The sequence below is a fragment of the Etheostoma spectabile genome, unplaced genomic scaffold, assembly GCF_008692095.1.
Source record: "Etheostoma spectabile isolate EspeVRDwgs_2016 unplaced genomic scaffold, UIUC_Espe_1.0 scaffold00569888, whole genome shotgun sequence".
In the NCBI taxonomy this organism is placed as follows: domain Eukaryota; kingdom Metazoa; phylum Chordata; class Actinopteri; order Perciformes; family Percidae; genus Etheostoma; species Etheostoma spectabile.
In genome coordinates, this window is record NW_022605403.1 from 25231 (window position 1) to 36573 (window position 11343).

The following is an 11343-nucleotide window of genomic DNA, read 5'->3' on the forward strand; positions in this document are numbered from 1 at the left end:
CAATAACACGTAACAGCAATGTGACAATTCAGAACATTAACGTTATCTAACAACTAACAAACTTCCTATTTATTTACAGAATTGTTGCTTTGTGATCGACCAGCTGTTTGTTGAACTACACGTACACACATGAATATTATAGATTTTGATGTGAGCATGAGATCTGGTCGAGATCTGGTCTGAGAACGGGTCGCTGGTCATAGAGGGCTTTGGTTCTGTCCTTTCTCCTTTAAGCCTCCGAGCTTTAGGAACTTAATATTTATATTAATATTTACATTATTTACATTTTTCTCATGTTGCAGATGTGTAACAAACTGCTTCACAAAACAAAAACTGAGAGGATCGATGTAAAAAGTAGAGAAATGTGTATATATAATTATATATATATATAATATATATATAGATAGAGAGGAGAGAGAAGAGAGCAGAGAGAGACGAGAGAGAGAGAGAGAGAGAATAAATAAATAGATAAATAATATTACAGAATTTATAGTTTACCACCTCTTTTTTTTTTACCACTACACTCTGCATAACTCCTTTACTGGAAATTTCATGCGCCCTTTTTATGTATGTATGCATTTATTTTTATGTGTTGGTGTATCTGAACAGATGAAGTGGAGGTACTCAGCCAGCACTCAGATGTGTCTGGTGGTGGTGGGCGGGGGGGGGGGGGGGAATACAGGAAGTAGTCCTGGTGTAAACCCTCCTGTTACATTCAGCAATTGCCAAATGAGTTGCTACAAAGGTGATTAACTATCAGTCCGTATTTCTATATTCATGAGATTGTGGCGTCCTTTGGAAGCGAAAGTATTTTCTTCATGGGGGGGGACAGAAACTAGGACCTCTGGAGCTGCTGGTTCTATTCCGTGTGCTGGCTGTGCAGAGAAGAACAAAAAAAATGTGAAAACAGATTATAAAAAAACATAAAAAACAACATGCAGAGAGCTCGAACATCATGATTACCTACAGCGACATTGTAGAATAGGGCTGCACGATTATGGCAAAATGATAATAATGAATTTTTGTTGTTTAACCATAAACAAATGTTATTGGCGGTTTATAACTGCTTTCACATCCATATTATGTTCATATTATTATGTTGAAGTTGTATGTTGTCATATAGTTCACTGTTATACATACAGCTGCAACACATGGAAAATGAAAATTATTTGAAATAAATAGTTTAGGATTTATTTTAAAAAAACATGCGTTGTGTGTAGAAATGTCTGTATCGTCACCGCGCTGCATTTTTAGGAACTATGATATTCTGGCCATGGGTCACATCTCTGGCCCAGGTTCAGGTCCTGGTCCAGGTCCAGCAGCTCCGTCTAACACGCTGTTACTCTACCAACTGCAGTTAGTTGCATTCAATAACTTAACCGCGATAGCAGAGTAACCAGCGGTAACTGGTACAAACACAGGTTCTCATGCTTAACAATATTACAGCTGTGTAATAATAATTAAAACTTTTGACAAATGTCAGAGTGTGACAACGGCGCTCTATCTCTGTTGCTGGAGCCATGTGTGAGTGAATGGCGGCACAACATTGCAGCGGATGCGACCTAGAGGAAAAATATTACTCGGCTCCCTAAAGCCCTGTGAGCTAACAGACACTAACTAGCACCCTAGAGCCCTGTGAGCTAACATACACTAACTAGCACCCTAGAGTCCTGTGAGCTAACAGACGCTAACTAGCACCCTAGAGCCCTGTGAGCTAACAGACACTAACTAGCAACCTAGAGCCCAGTGAGCTAACAGACACTAAATAGCACCCTAGAGCCTGTGAGCTAACAGACGCTAACTAGCACCTTAGAGCCCTGTGAGCTAACAGACGCTAACTAGCACCTAGAGCCCTGTGAGCTAACAGACACTAACTAGCACCCTAGAGCCCTGTGAGCTAACAGACACTAAACTAGCACCCTAGAGCCCTGTGAGCTAACAGACGCTAACTAGCACCTTAGAGCCCTGTGAGCTACAGACGCTAACTACAGGGCTGCCAACTTTTCCCAAAACCTTGGAGTGAGATTTGGGGGGGGCAACCCATATTTTGCCACGTACAAAGCAAATTTTTTGGGGTCTTTATCCTTCAGGGTTTAAATTGTGATTTGTGATATGTGGGGGGGTGGGGTTCTCCCTAGGGGGGTCTGGGGGTATGCCCCCCCAGGAAAAAAAAATTGAAAAATAAAACCATTAAAGGGCACTTTCTGGAGAGTTTTTTTGCAAAAAAATGGAAGAAATCAAGTCTTACATGATATGTGCAAAACTGTAGGGGTAAGAGCCTTTGGTTGTTGTATCAACAGGTTTTAGAGCATTCAGCATTTACATTATATACATTATTAACTTCTTATGATATAAGAATGACCCAGACAACGTGCCAAACATAATGAACCACATGAAGAGACAGTAGCAAATCTCATCAACAGCTGAGAAGATTTGGGTCTGTGGGGAACAGGTCCAGGGGGCCCTGGTGTTGGGACAAGGGACCCAAAGTTAAATTAATGTTGAGGGATCAACTAAGACCACTGAAATTCTAAAGAATAAGAACCACTGATCTACATAAATTCTTATCCTTTAACCTTTGTGCCAAGGTTCAGTAATGTTTGGCTCATCCTCTGGGCCCACTTACTGGATTTACTTTGGGGAAAATAAAGACTATTTGTTCATTTCATAAAACATCAAATTAATTATTTACAGTTACATTTAGAGATGCACGAGGTTAGAGAAGCACAATAGTGGCCCAATGTTGCAGTATAGTATATAGTATAGTGTATATATGTAGTATATATAGTATAGTTATATGTATAGTATATATAGTATAGCTCAGATGTGTTTCACCAGATTTCTGCCCATGTTTACAACTTTGTGCACATTCAAAAATAAACTCCTCCATCTCTGTTGGCCGAGATTTGGGAGTTGTAATATAGTCTGCTGTGCATGTCATTGCTCCGCTGATATGGTGGATCTCATTGACCGTCTGACAGACACAGACGCCCATTCGGGTCTCTGGTCTCTGACAAAGTTTAGAGGAGGCTGTACGCTGAGCATTATCGGAGGACTACACGGATGTGCAACGCGTCACTGTCCACAGCAGAGCAGGTCCACTAACATGAACTGAAGTTGCTACGCTACCAGCCGCGCTGCTCACCTCTATTGTTACAGAGAGAGTGGACACGAAGCGACGGACGGGTCTGTGATACTCAGAGCTCATACCTAAAGCCGGGGAAAGGGATGGATCGTAAAAAAAAATGTTCTCAGTTTGCGACAATTCGAAACTTTCACAGACAGGGAGCGCTCGAACCCCTCACAGTCTCTGAAAGCACAACTAGTCGATCACGAGTGGCTCAACAGGTAAAAACATAGATAAACTCATCTTTCAGAAATTTGACCGAGGTTGACACTTCAGCGTGAGAAAATCGGGGGTGTGGCGTGTGAAGCGTGTGAAACCAGTCAAATGCGTGTGTCTCACGGCCAATGGTGAGAGTTGGCAGCCCTGTAACTAGCACCTTAGAGCCCTGTGAGCTAACAGACGCTAACTAGCACCTTAGAGCCCTGTGAGCTAACAGACACTAACTAGCACCCTAGAGCCCAGGTGAGCTAAAGACACTAACTAGCACCCTAGAGCCCTGTGAGCTAACAGGACACTAACTAGCACCCTAGAGCCCAGTGAGCTAACAGACACTAACTAGCACCCTAGAGCCCTTGAGCTAACAGACATAACTAGCACCCTAGAGCCTTGTGAGCTAACAGATGCTAACTAGCACCTATAGCCCTGTGAGCTAACAGACACTAACTAGCACCCTAGAGCCCTGTGAGCTAACAGACGCTAACTAGCACCCTAGAGCCCTGTGAGCTAACAGACGCTACCTAGCACCCTAGAGCCCAGTGAGCTAACAGACGCTAACTAGCACAACTAGCACTGCTCACTGCTGTTGTCTGAAAAACAACACAGACGGGACAAAATGTTGCGTTTACTGGTAAACTGGTAAACCTTGAGACCGACGTATTACCGACTGCTATCTGTTGAGTTTTCCTCCAGTTACTCTGTCCTCTGGGACTGTCTCCATCTAGAAACTAAGCTGCACGGTGCATGATCACACAGTGGTTTGCGGAGCACTAGATTGGCTTTGAGACAAAAAAAAAAAGCGGAGCTTTCTATGAAACGATGCATTTAAAAAATAAATAATAATTCGCTTGATCACGCAATTGGATCGTCAAAATCGTGATTAAAATTTGATTAATTGTGCAGCCCTACTTTTCACTATCCAAAAATGTCTTAACTTTAAGGACTAACATAACATAAAACTGGTTCTCACAAAGATAGTTGTACAAATAAACGCACAAACACTTTTACAACACTCGTACATGTAAAGTCAGCATACATTTTGCAGCTGTAGCATCTCTCAACACTCTTCACGTGAACAGTTTCCCTCGGTGTCCAAACCGTTTCCCTGCTGACGAGAACCTGCAGCAAAGAAAAGAATAGATTCCATAAAGTCAACTTTTATATTACAAAGGTATTATTTTGGTGGCCAAAACAAATAGATTTACATTTAATAAAAACTCTGTTATACAAACAGGTAGCTCCAAGCAATCTGATTGGTTCACAGCCGTGTTATTATAACAACATACAAAGGCTTTGACTCAAAGTCCTTAGAATTAGACTAAACTTACCTTTATTGCAGCGTATTGTGATGATCTTTGTAACAACAAGCAGAGTTTGAACTAGAGCATGAATCAGAACTCCTAAAACAAATCCACCAATCCATCCGACTGCTTCACTGGATGAGTCCTCACACACTTTCCCTGAAACACATCACACACAGCTGATAGAACTCTAACTGCACACCAGGTACACACACAGACTACACACAACACTTACAACGTGTATAAAAACCTTTAAAACTAATAATAAATGAACAAATTGTAATTCTTTCCTGATAAACACAACCAGAAAGAAATCTCACCACTGATATGAACAAAGGTCTCAGCCTGAGTCTGATGGTTGATTTCCTCCGGGTGACGAACAGCGGTAGTGTCTGTCTTGGTCACCGTGGTGATGAGGGTGATGTGGTAGTGGTCTCTGGTTTCTGGGGTCCGTGTCTCCACAGCAGGTAGTTTGGTCCCAGCCCCGTCCTCCACTCGATTCAGATGTTAGAGAAGCACCATGAACGTCACACTGCAGCAGGGCCCAGGGAGAGGTGGTGTTGAGAGTGTGACAGATGGATTTGGTGTTGGACCTGTGGACAAAGTTTTAAACAAAACTTATTAAAGATAATCCATCTATCTTGATCCCCTTATCTGGTATCGGGTCTCGGGGGCAGCCAGCTCCAGTAGGGGACCCCAAACTTCCCTTCCCGTCCCTCCACCTAGTCCCGGGTCTTCCCCGAGGCCTCCTCCCAGCTGGACGTCCCCCCACCTAGTCCTGGGTCTTCCCCGAGGCCTCCTCCCAGCTGGACGTCCCTCTACCTAGTCCTGGGTCTTCCTCGAGGCCTCCTCCCAGCTGGACGTCCCCCCACCTAGTCCTGGGTCTTCCCCGAGGCCTCCTCCCAGCTGTACGTCCCTCTACCTAGTCCTGGGTCTTCCCCGAGGTCTCCTCCCAGCTGGACGTCCCTCTACCTAGTCCTGGGTCTTCCTCGAGGCCTCCTCCCAGCTGGACGTCCCTCCACCTACTCCTGGGTCTTCCCCGAGGCCTCCTCCCAGCTGGACCCACCACCTAGTCCTGGGTCTTCCCCGAGGCCTCTTCCCAGCTGGACGTCCCTCCACCTAGTCCTGGGTCTCCTCCGAGGCCTAGTCTCAGCTGGACGTCCCCTCCACTAGTCCTGGGTCTTCCCCGAGGCCTCCTCCCAGCTGGACGTCCCTCCACCTAGTCCTGGGTCTTCCCCGAGGCCTCCTCCCAGCTGGACGTTCCTCCACCTAGTCCTGGGTCTTCCCCAAGGCCTCCTCCCAGCTGGACGTCCCTCCACCTAGTCCTGGGTCTTCCCCGAGGCCTCGTCTCAGCTGGACGTCCCTCCACCTAGTCCTGGGTCTTCCCCGAGGCCTCCTCCCAGCTGGACGTCCCTCCACATAGTCCTGGGTCTTCCCCGAGGCCTCCTCCCAGCTGGACGTCCCTCCACCTAGTCCTGGGTCTTCCCCGAGGCCTCCTCCCAGCTGGACGTGCCTGGAACACCTCCCTAGGGACCCCCCCAGGAGGCATCCTTACCAGATGCCCGAACCACCTCAACTGGCTCCTTTACTTATAGGGGGGACCTCATAGAGAACCAAATCTGACTGAATGAACTCAGACTGACGGTGGGTGTATCAGAAAAACAACGTGCCGTGTTCAAACCTAAAATGACAGCTGGACATTGACAAATAAATCAAGAATTAATAAAAGTTCTCACCAACAACAAGGTTAATGTAGAATGTTTGACGTGGCTGAAGACGAGGAAAATAACAGGTGTAGACTCCACTGTCAGATATCGTTGTATTTCTGATGATTATGGAGGCGTTGCCGTGTTTCAGTTCATTTGGGAAATGAGAGACTCGACCTTTGAACTCTTCACTCTGACCTGGACGACCGTTGTTGTAATGGATGCCAGCGTCATACAGGAACACCTCCTTCAGATCTTCATCTTCCTGAGGAGTTTTCCTCCAATCAAAGACCTCCGTTACAATGCTCTCCTTGGTGCTGAGAGAACAGGGTAACACCACGTCGCTGTCTTCTCTAACAACCACTTTAACATCGGACCCTGGAAGACAAAACATACTTTAATCATCATGTTAAAATAGAGAAAGTCAGAGGAAATCTGAATATCCATAACACCTTTTTTCCAATAATTCTCATAAAAGCATCAAACTGCAGAGAGTCTCCATCAAACACTCTGATCTCTCTCTGGCAAAGATGAGAGATGTTCTATCATTTACTTTCTCAAGAATTTGATCAAAGGAAAATTATAATGTATTCTGAATGTCAATTCATCACTTAAAATCATTAAAAAAAAAAAAAAAAATAATTGCAGCTTTTCAACTAGGAGGATTTGCTGCTTTTCTTTGTTGTACAGTGGAGTTCGGAAGTTTGGGCCCCCCAGGTAAAAATGTGTATTAATGAGCATAAAGAAGCCAAGAAAAGATGGAAAAATCTCCAAAATGCATCAAATGACAGATTAGACATTCGTATTATATGTCACAAAAAGTTAGATTTTATTTCCATCATTTACACTTTTAAAATAACAGAAAACTAAAAAATGGCGTCTGCAAAAGTTTGGGCCCTTGTAAGCTTGTAACCCCCCCCCTCGGAAACACTCCTTGTAGCAGCCAAGAGTCTTTAATTCTTGTTAGAGGTATCTTCGCCCATTCTTCTTCCAGAAGTCTTTAAGTTCTTTGAGATTTCTGGGCTGTCTGTCACGCACTGATATTTTAAGGTCTATCCATAGATTTTACATTATGTTGAGGTCGGAGATTGTGAAGGCCATGGCCAAACCTTCAGTTTACGCCTCTTGATGTAATCCACCGTGGATTTTGAGGTGTGTTTAGGATCATTATCCATTTGTAGAAGCCGTCCTCTCTTTAACTTCAGCTTTTTCACAGATGGCATCAAGTTAGCGTCCAAAATTTGCTGAAATTTTATTGAATCCATTTTTCCTTCAACTCGTGAAATGTTTCCTGTGCCACTGGCTGAACCATTACTGTACGAGTATCTCTTTATAGTGGAAGGGTGTAGCCCAACTCCAGTGTCTGCCAGGTCTTTCTGGATGGATCATGCAGACTAACGTGGGTCTGGACTTGCTTTTCTCACAATCCTGCGAGCTGTTCTGTCTGATATTGTTCTGGGTCTTCCAGATATTTATCTTCCACTGTTCCTGATGACGGCCATTTCTTAATTACAATCGGAACAGAGGATATTGGCATCTGAAAACGCTTTGCTATCTTCTTCTAGCCTTCTCCTGCTTTGGGAGCGTCAACTATTTTCAGTTTCAGTTTTCTAGACAACTGCTTAGAAGAAGCCATGGTGCTGATGGTGGGGGGGGGGGGGGGGGGGGGGCTCAGATGAGTCTGGGCATTTTAAAACCTTAAGATTGAACATCACCTGTCTTTCCAGACGATGATTGAGAACAATCCAGATGCTGTAGGTCTCAGCTTTCCCAAGAGGTGGGGTGGGGGGGGGTACAAGGTATTAACACTTGCAGACGCCATTTTTTTTTGCTTTCTGTTATTTTGAAAGTTTTAATGATGGAAATAAAATCTAACTTTTTGTGACATATTATACGAATGTCTAATCTGTCATTTGATGCCTTTTGGAGATTTTTCCATCTTTTCTTGGCTTCTTTATGCTCATTAATACACATTTTTATCTGGGGGGGGGGCAAACTTTCGAACCCCACTGTATATCAGAATAAATAAAATGTTGTAAAGGTTTTGTATTGTTGATCCTATTGGAGTCTCCACTTTGGGCTCTGAGGAACTGTGAACAATTATTTAATATTGATCCATAACTATTAGCAGTGACATCTATAGAGCAACAATAGAGTCAATTCTTCAGTATGGTATCACCAGCTGGTTTGGGAATTTGACAGCACTCATTTGTTCCTCTCGCAGTTAAGCTCATTAATGAGCAGCGATGAACGTATGACTATGAATTTTTTAATGTATATCTGTGACTGGGATGGATGAAAAAGATGAATGAAATTGTTTTTATCTGTTTTTTTGTTTTGAAGTACAGCTTTTATCTTATTTTAGTATAGAAAATGTTAATGATGCAATTTGAACAGCCCCTTGAGTCGCCCACATGTTGACTGTACATTTGTCTTCTAATAGTTTTTAACCCTGTGCTTGTTGTCGTTGTATCTGTAACTCTTGCAGCTAAGTAAGTTACTCAACTGTCCAAAACAAATTTCTCCTCAGGGAGACCAATAAAAGTACTTTGACTTTGATTCTTGCTGAAAGCAGCTGCAGTCTAAACCAAACTATAACCAACCGGTTGTAACCATGAACTGTATCAACTAGGAAGTACCTAGGGATGAGCCGAGTACGGATAAAGCACTTTTGCCGAGTACAAGTATTATACGAGTAATACGAGTAAATATCTGTACTCGGATTGAATAAAACTCCTCAGCGCCCCCCCCCCGGGTTTAGGGTTTCTTCAGCTTCAGGTTTGTTTATAACTCCGGTTTTTAGTCCTTACATAGTAACCAGTAGATTTCTGGTCAACGTGGGTTTCAGACATGCTGCTTGGTTTAAATGCGACTTGCGTTGCGTCTCGCGGAGATTTTTTTCTTTTTTTAGAAGGCTTTATTAAAGTCAATGCAGATCTGAGAAACAGCATCTGCCCCCCGCCCCCCCTCTCTCTCTCTCTCTCTCTCTCTGTGTCTCTCTCTTACTCTCACACACACACACACACTCACACACACCTGGTGTGGAAATAAAAGAAATGCAGAAATGCAGAGCTGAGTTCACTTTAATATCGGTTTATTTATGGCAAGTTATATCGTTATCACGATATTTAACAGCTTTACTGCATCTCACATTTTCCACATAATGTAGACAAGGAACCTGATGACTCACATGACACGGCCCCTTATAGACACTGGTCCTGTTTTTAGACAGAGTCAGAGCCTGAGGGCTCAGTGTGAGCCGAGTTTCACCAGATTTAACTATTTATTTACATTTTTTTGAATCTACTAAACATTTGGCAAAGATGCTTTTACCTTCAACTGGAAGAATTTGATGCTTTTGTTCTACATAAAGAGTAAATAAATTATCTTAAGGTTTTGTTGCAGTTGTGTGACTAAATGTGAACATGTGTATCTGCAGAAGGAGCAGTTTCATACGTTTGGCCCTGTAGGCCACCGTAGTTTCAGAGATGTTAGAAGCTGCAGCCAACCAAGAGAAACTCGTTAGCACCGATGAATATTTGGTTTAGTCCGGTTTAATCTGTCCATCACACAATTAAACCCGAGTTACTGATACTACACAAAACACTTCAACACAACAACCAGCCACAACTTTGCATATGCAGCATTGTTAGTGTAAGATGAGATTTATTTTGTGAATATTTAGTTAACAAATGACCGTTTGTAGGGTTACTGAAATAAATAAAACCCATATTTCCATCAATTCACAGTCCATTCTGTTCCTTGATTTAACAAGGGACTATCTAACATGGCGTAGGCCTACCCTGCCTGTGATTCAGTTAATAGGTTGGCGGAGGGATATGATGAGAGGCTGAAGCGTGTTTCGTTATGAGTCTCGAGTTGTTCTACGGTGGGGAAGTGAAGAAATGGACCAAGTTACAGAAGCTGTCACTTCTTTATAAATTATGGTTTAATAATTTATTAAACAATAATTGCTCCTACGCCCCGAAAGTACTTGAATGTGACCAGGACGAGTTAGGCTGAATCCCATTTCTCTTACTTACCCCTTGTTTGTTAGTTTGTTTTTGCTTTTATTGTAGAAAATGCTGCTGTAACAAGGGAATTTCCCATATGTGGGATGAATAAAGTATCATCTCATCTAATCTAATCTTTTTTGGGGTGTTTTTCCTTTATTAGATAAAGACAGCGGACAGTTATTTTATGTTCACTTTGGTGGTGCAGAGGCAGATGTTCATATCCGTGTAGTAGGCTACTTACGTCTGTTTGCAATACATATGTTTATACACCACACACACACACACACACACACACACACACACACACACACACACACACACACACACACACACACACACACACACACGCTGTGTTGTAGCTAACGCAAACAGTCACCAGCGTTACATTAGCTAGTCACGCAGTCTTCCGCTGTGACAACACGGCTAATAACAGAAGTTATCTAAAGTTATCTAAAGTTATCTAAAGTTATCTAAAGTTATCTAAAATTATCTAAAATTATCTAAAATTATCTAAAGTTATCTAAAATTATCTAAAGTTATCTAAAGTTATCTAAAGTTATGTTGACGTCGGGCGTTATTAATATGAATGTCTGACCTGATAAACATCACCGCTGATAAACTGCTTATTGAGCTTTAACTTTCTCACCTTGTTCCTGTCCCAGTGTCTCTCCAGACAAAACCAGGACCCAGACTAGAACCAGCAGCTCCAGAGGTCCACCATTAAGGCGACATGTCCTAGTTCCTGTCCCCTCCATGAAGAAATTACTTTTGCTTCCATAGACGCCACAGTCTTATAAATATAGAAATACAGAGCTGAAAGTCTTAATCAGCTTTGTAGCAACTCCTCTGGCGATGGCTGAATGTGACGGGAAGTTGGTGTTACTTCTTTAACTGATGGTTACACCGCAAACTGCTTCCTGTAGCGTACTTCCCCCTATAGACACATGTGATTGCTGGCTGAGCAGAGATGGCAAAAA

General features: G+C 43.0%; 1 pseudogene; it reads right to left on the minus strand.

Moving 5' to 3' along the window:
- Positions 1–701: 701 nt before the first annotated feature.
- On the minus strand, positions 702–11271 carry LOC116685498 (butyrophilin subfamily 2 member A2-like; annotated as a pseudogene).
- Positions 11272–11343: the final 72 nt, after the last annotated feature.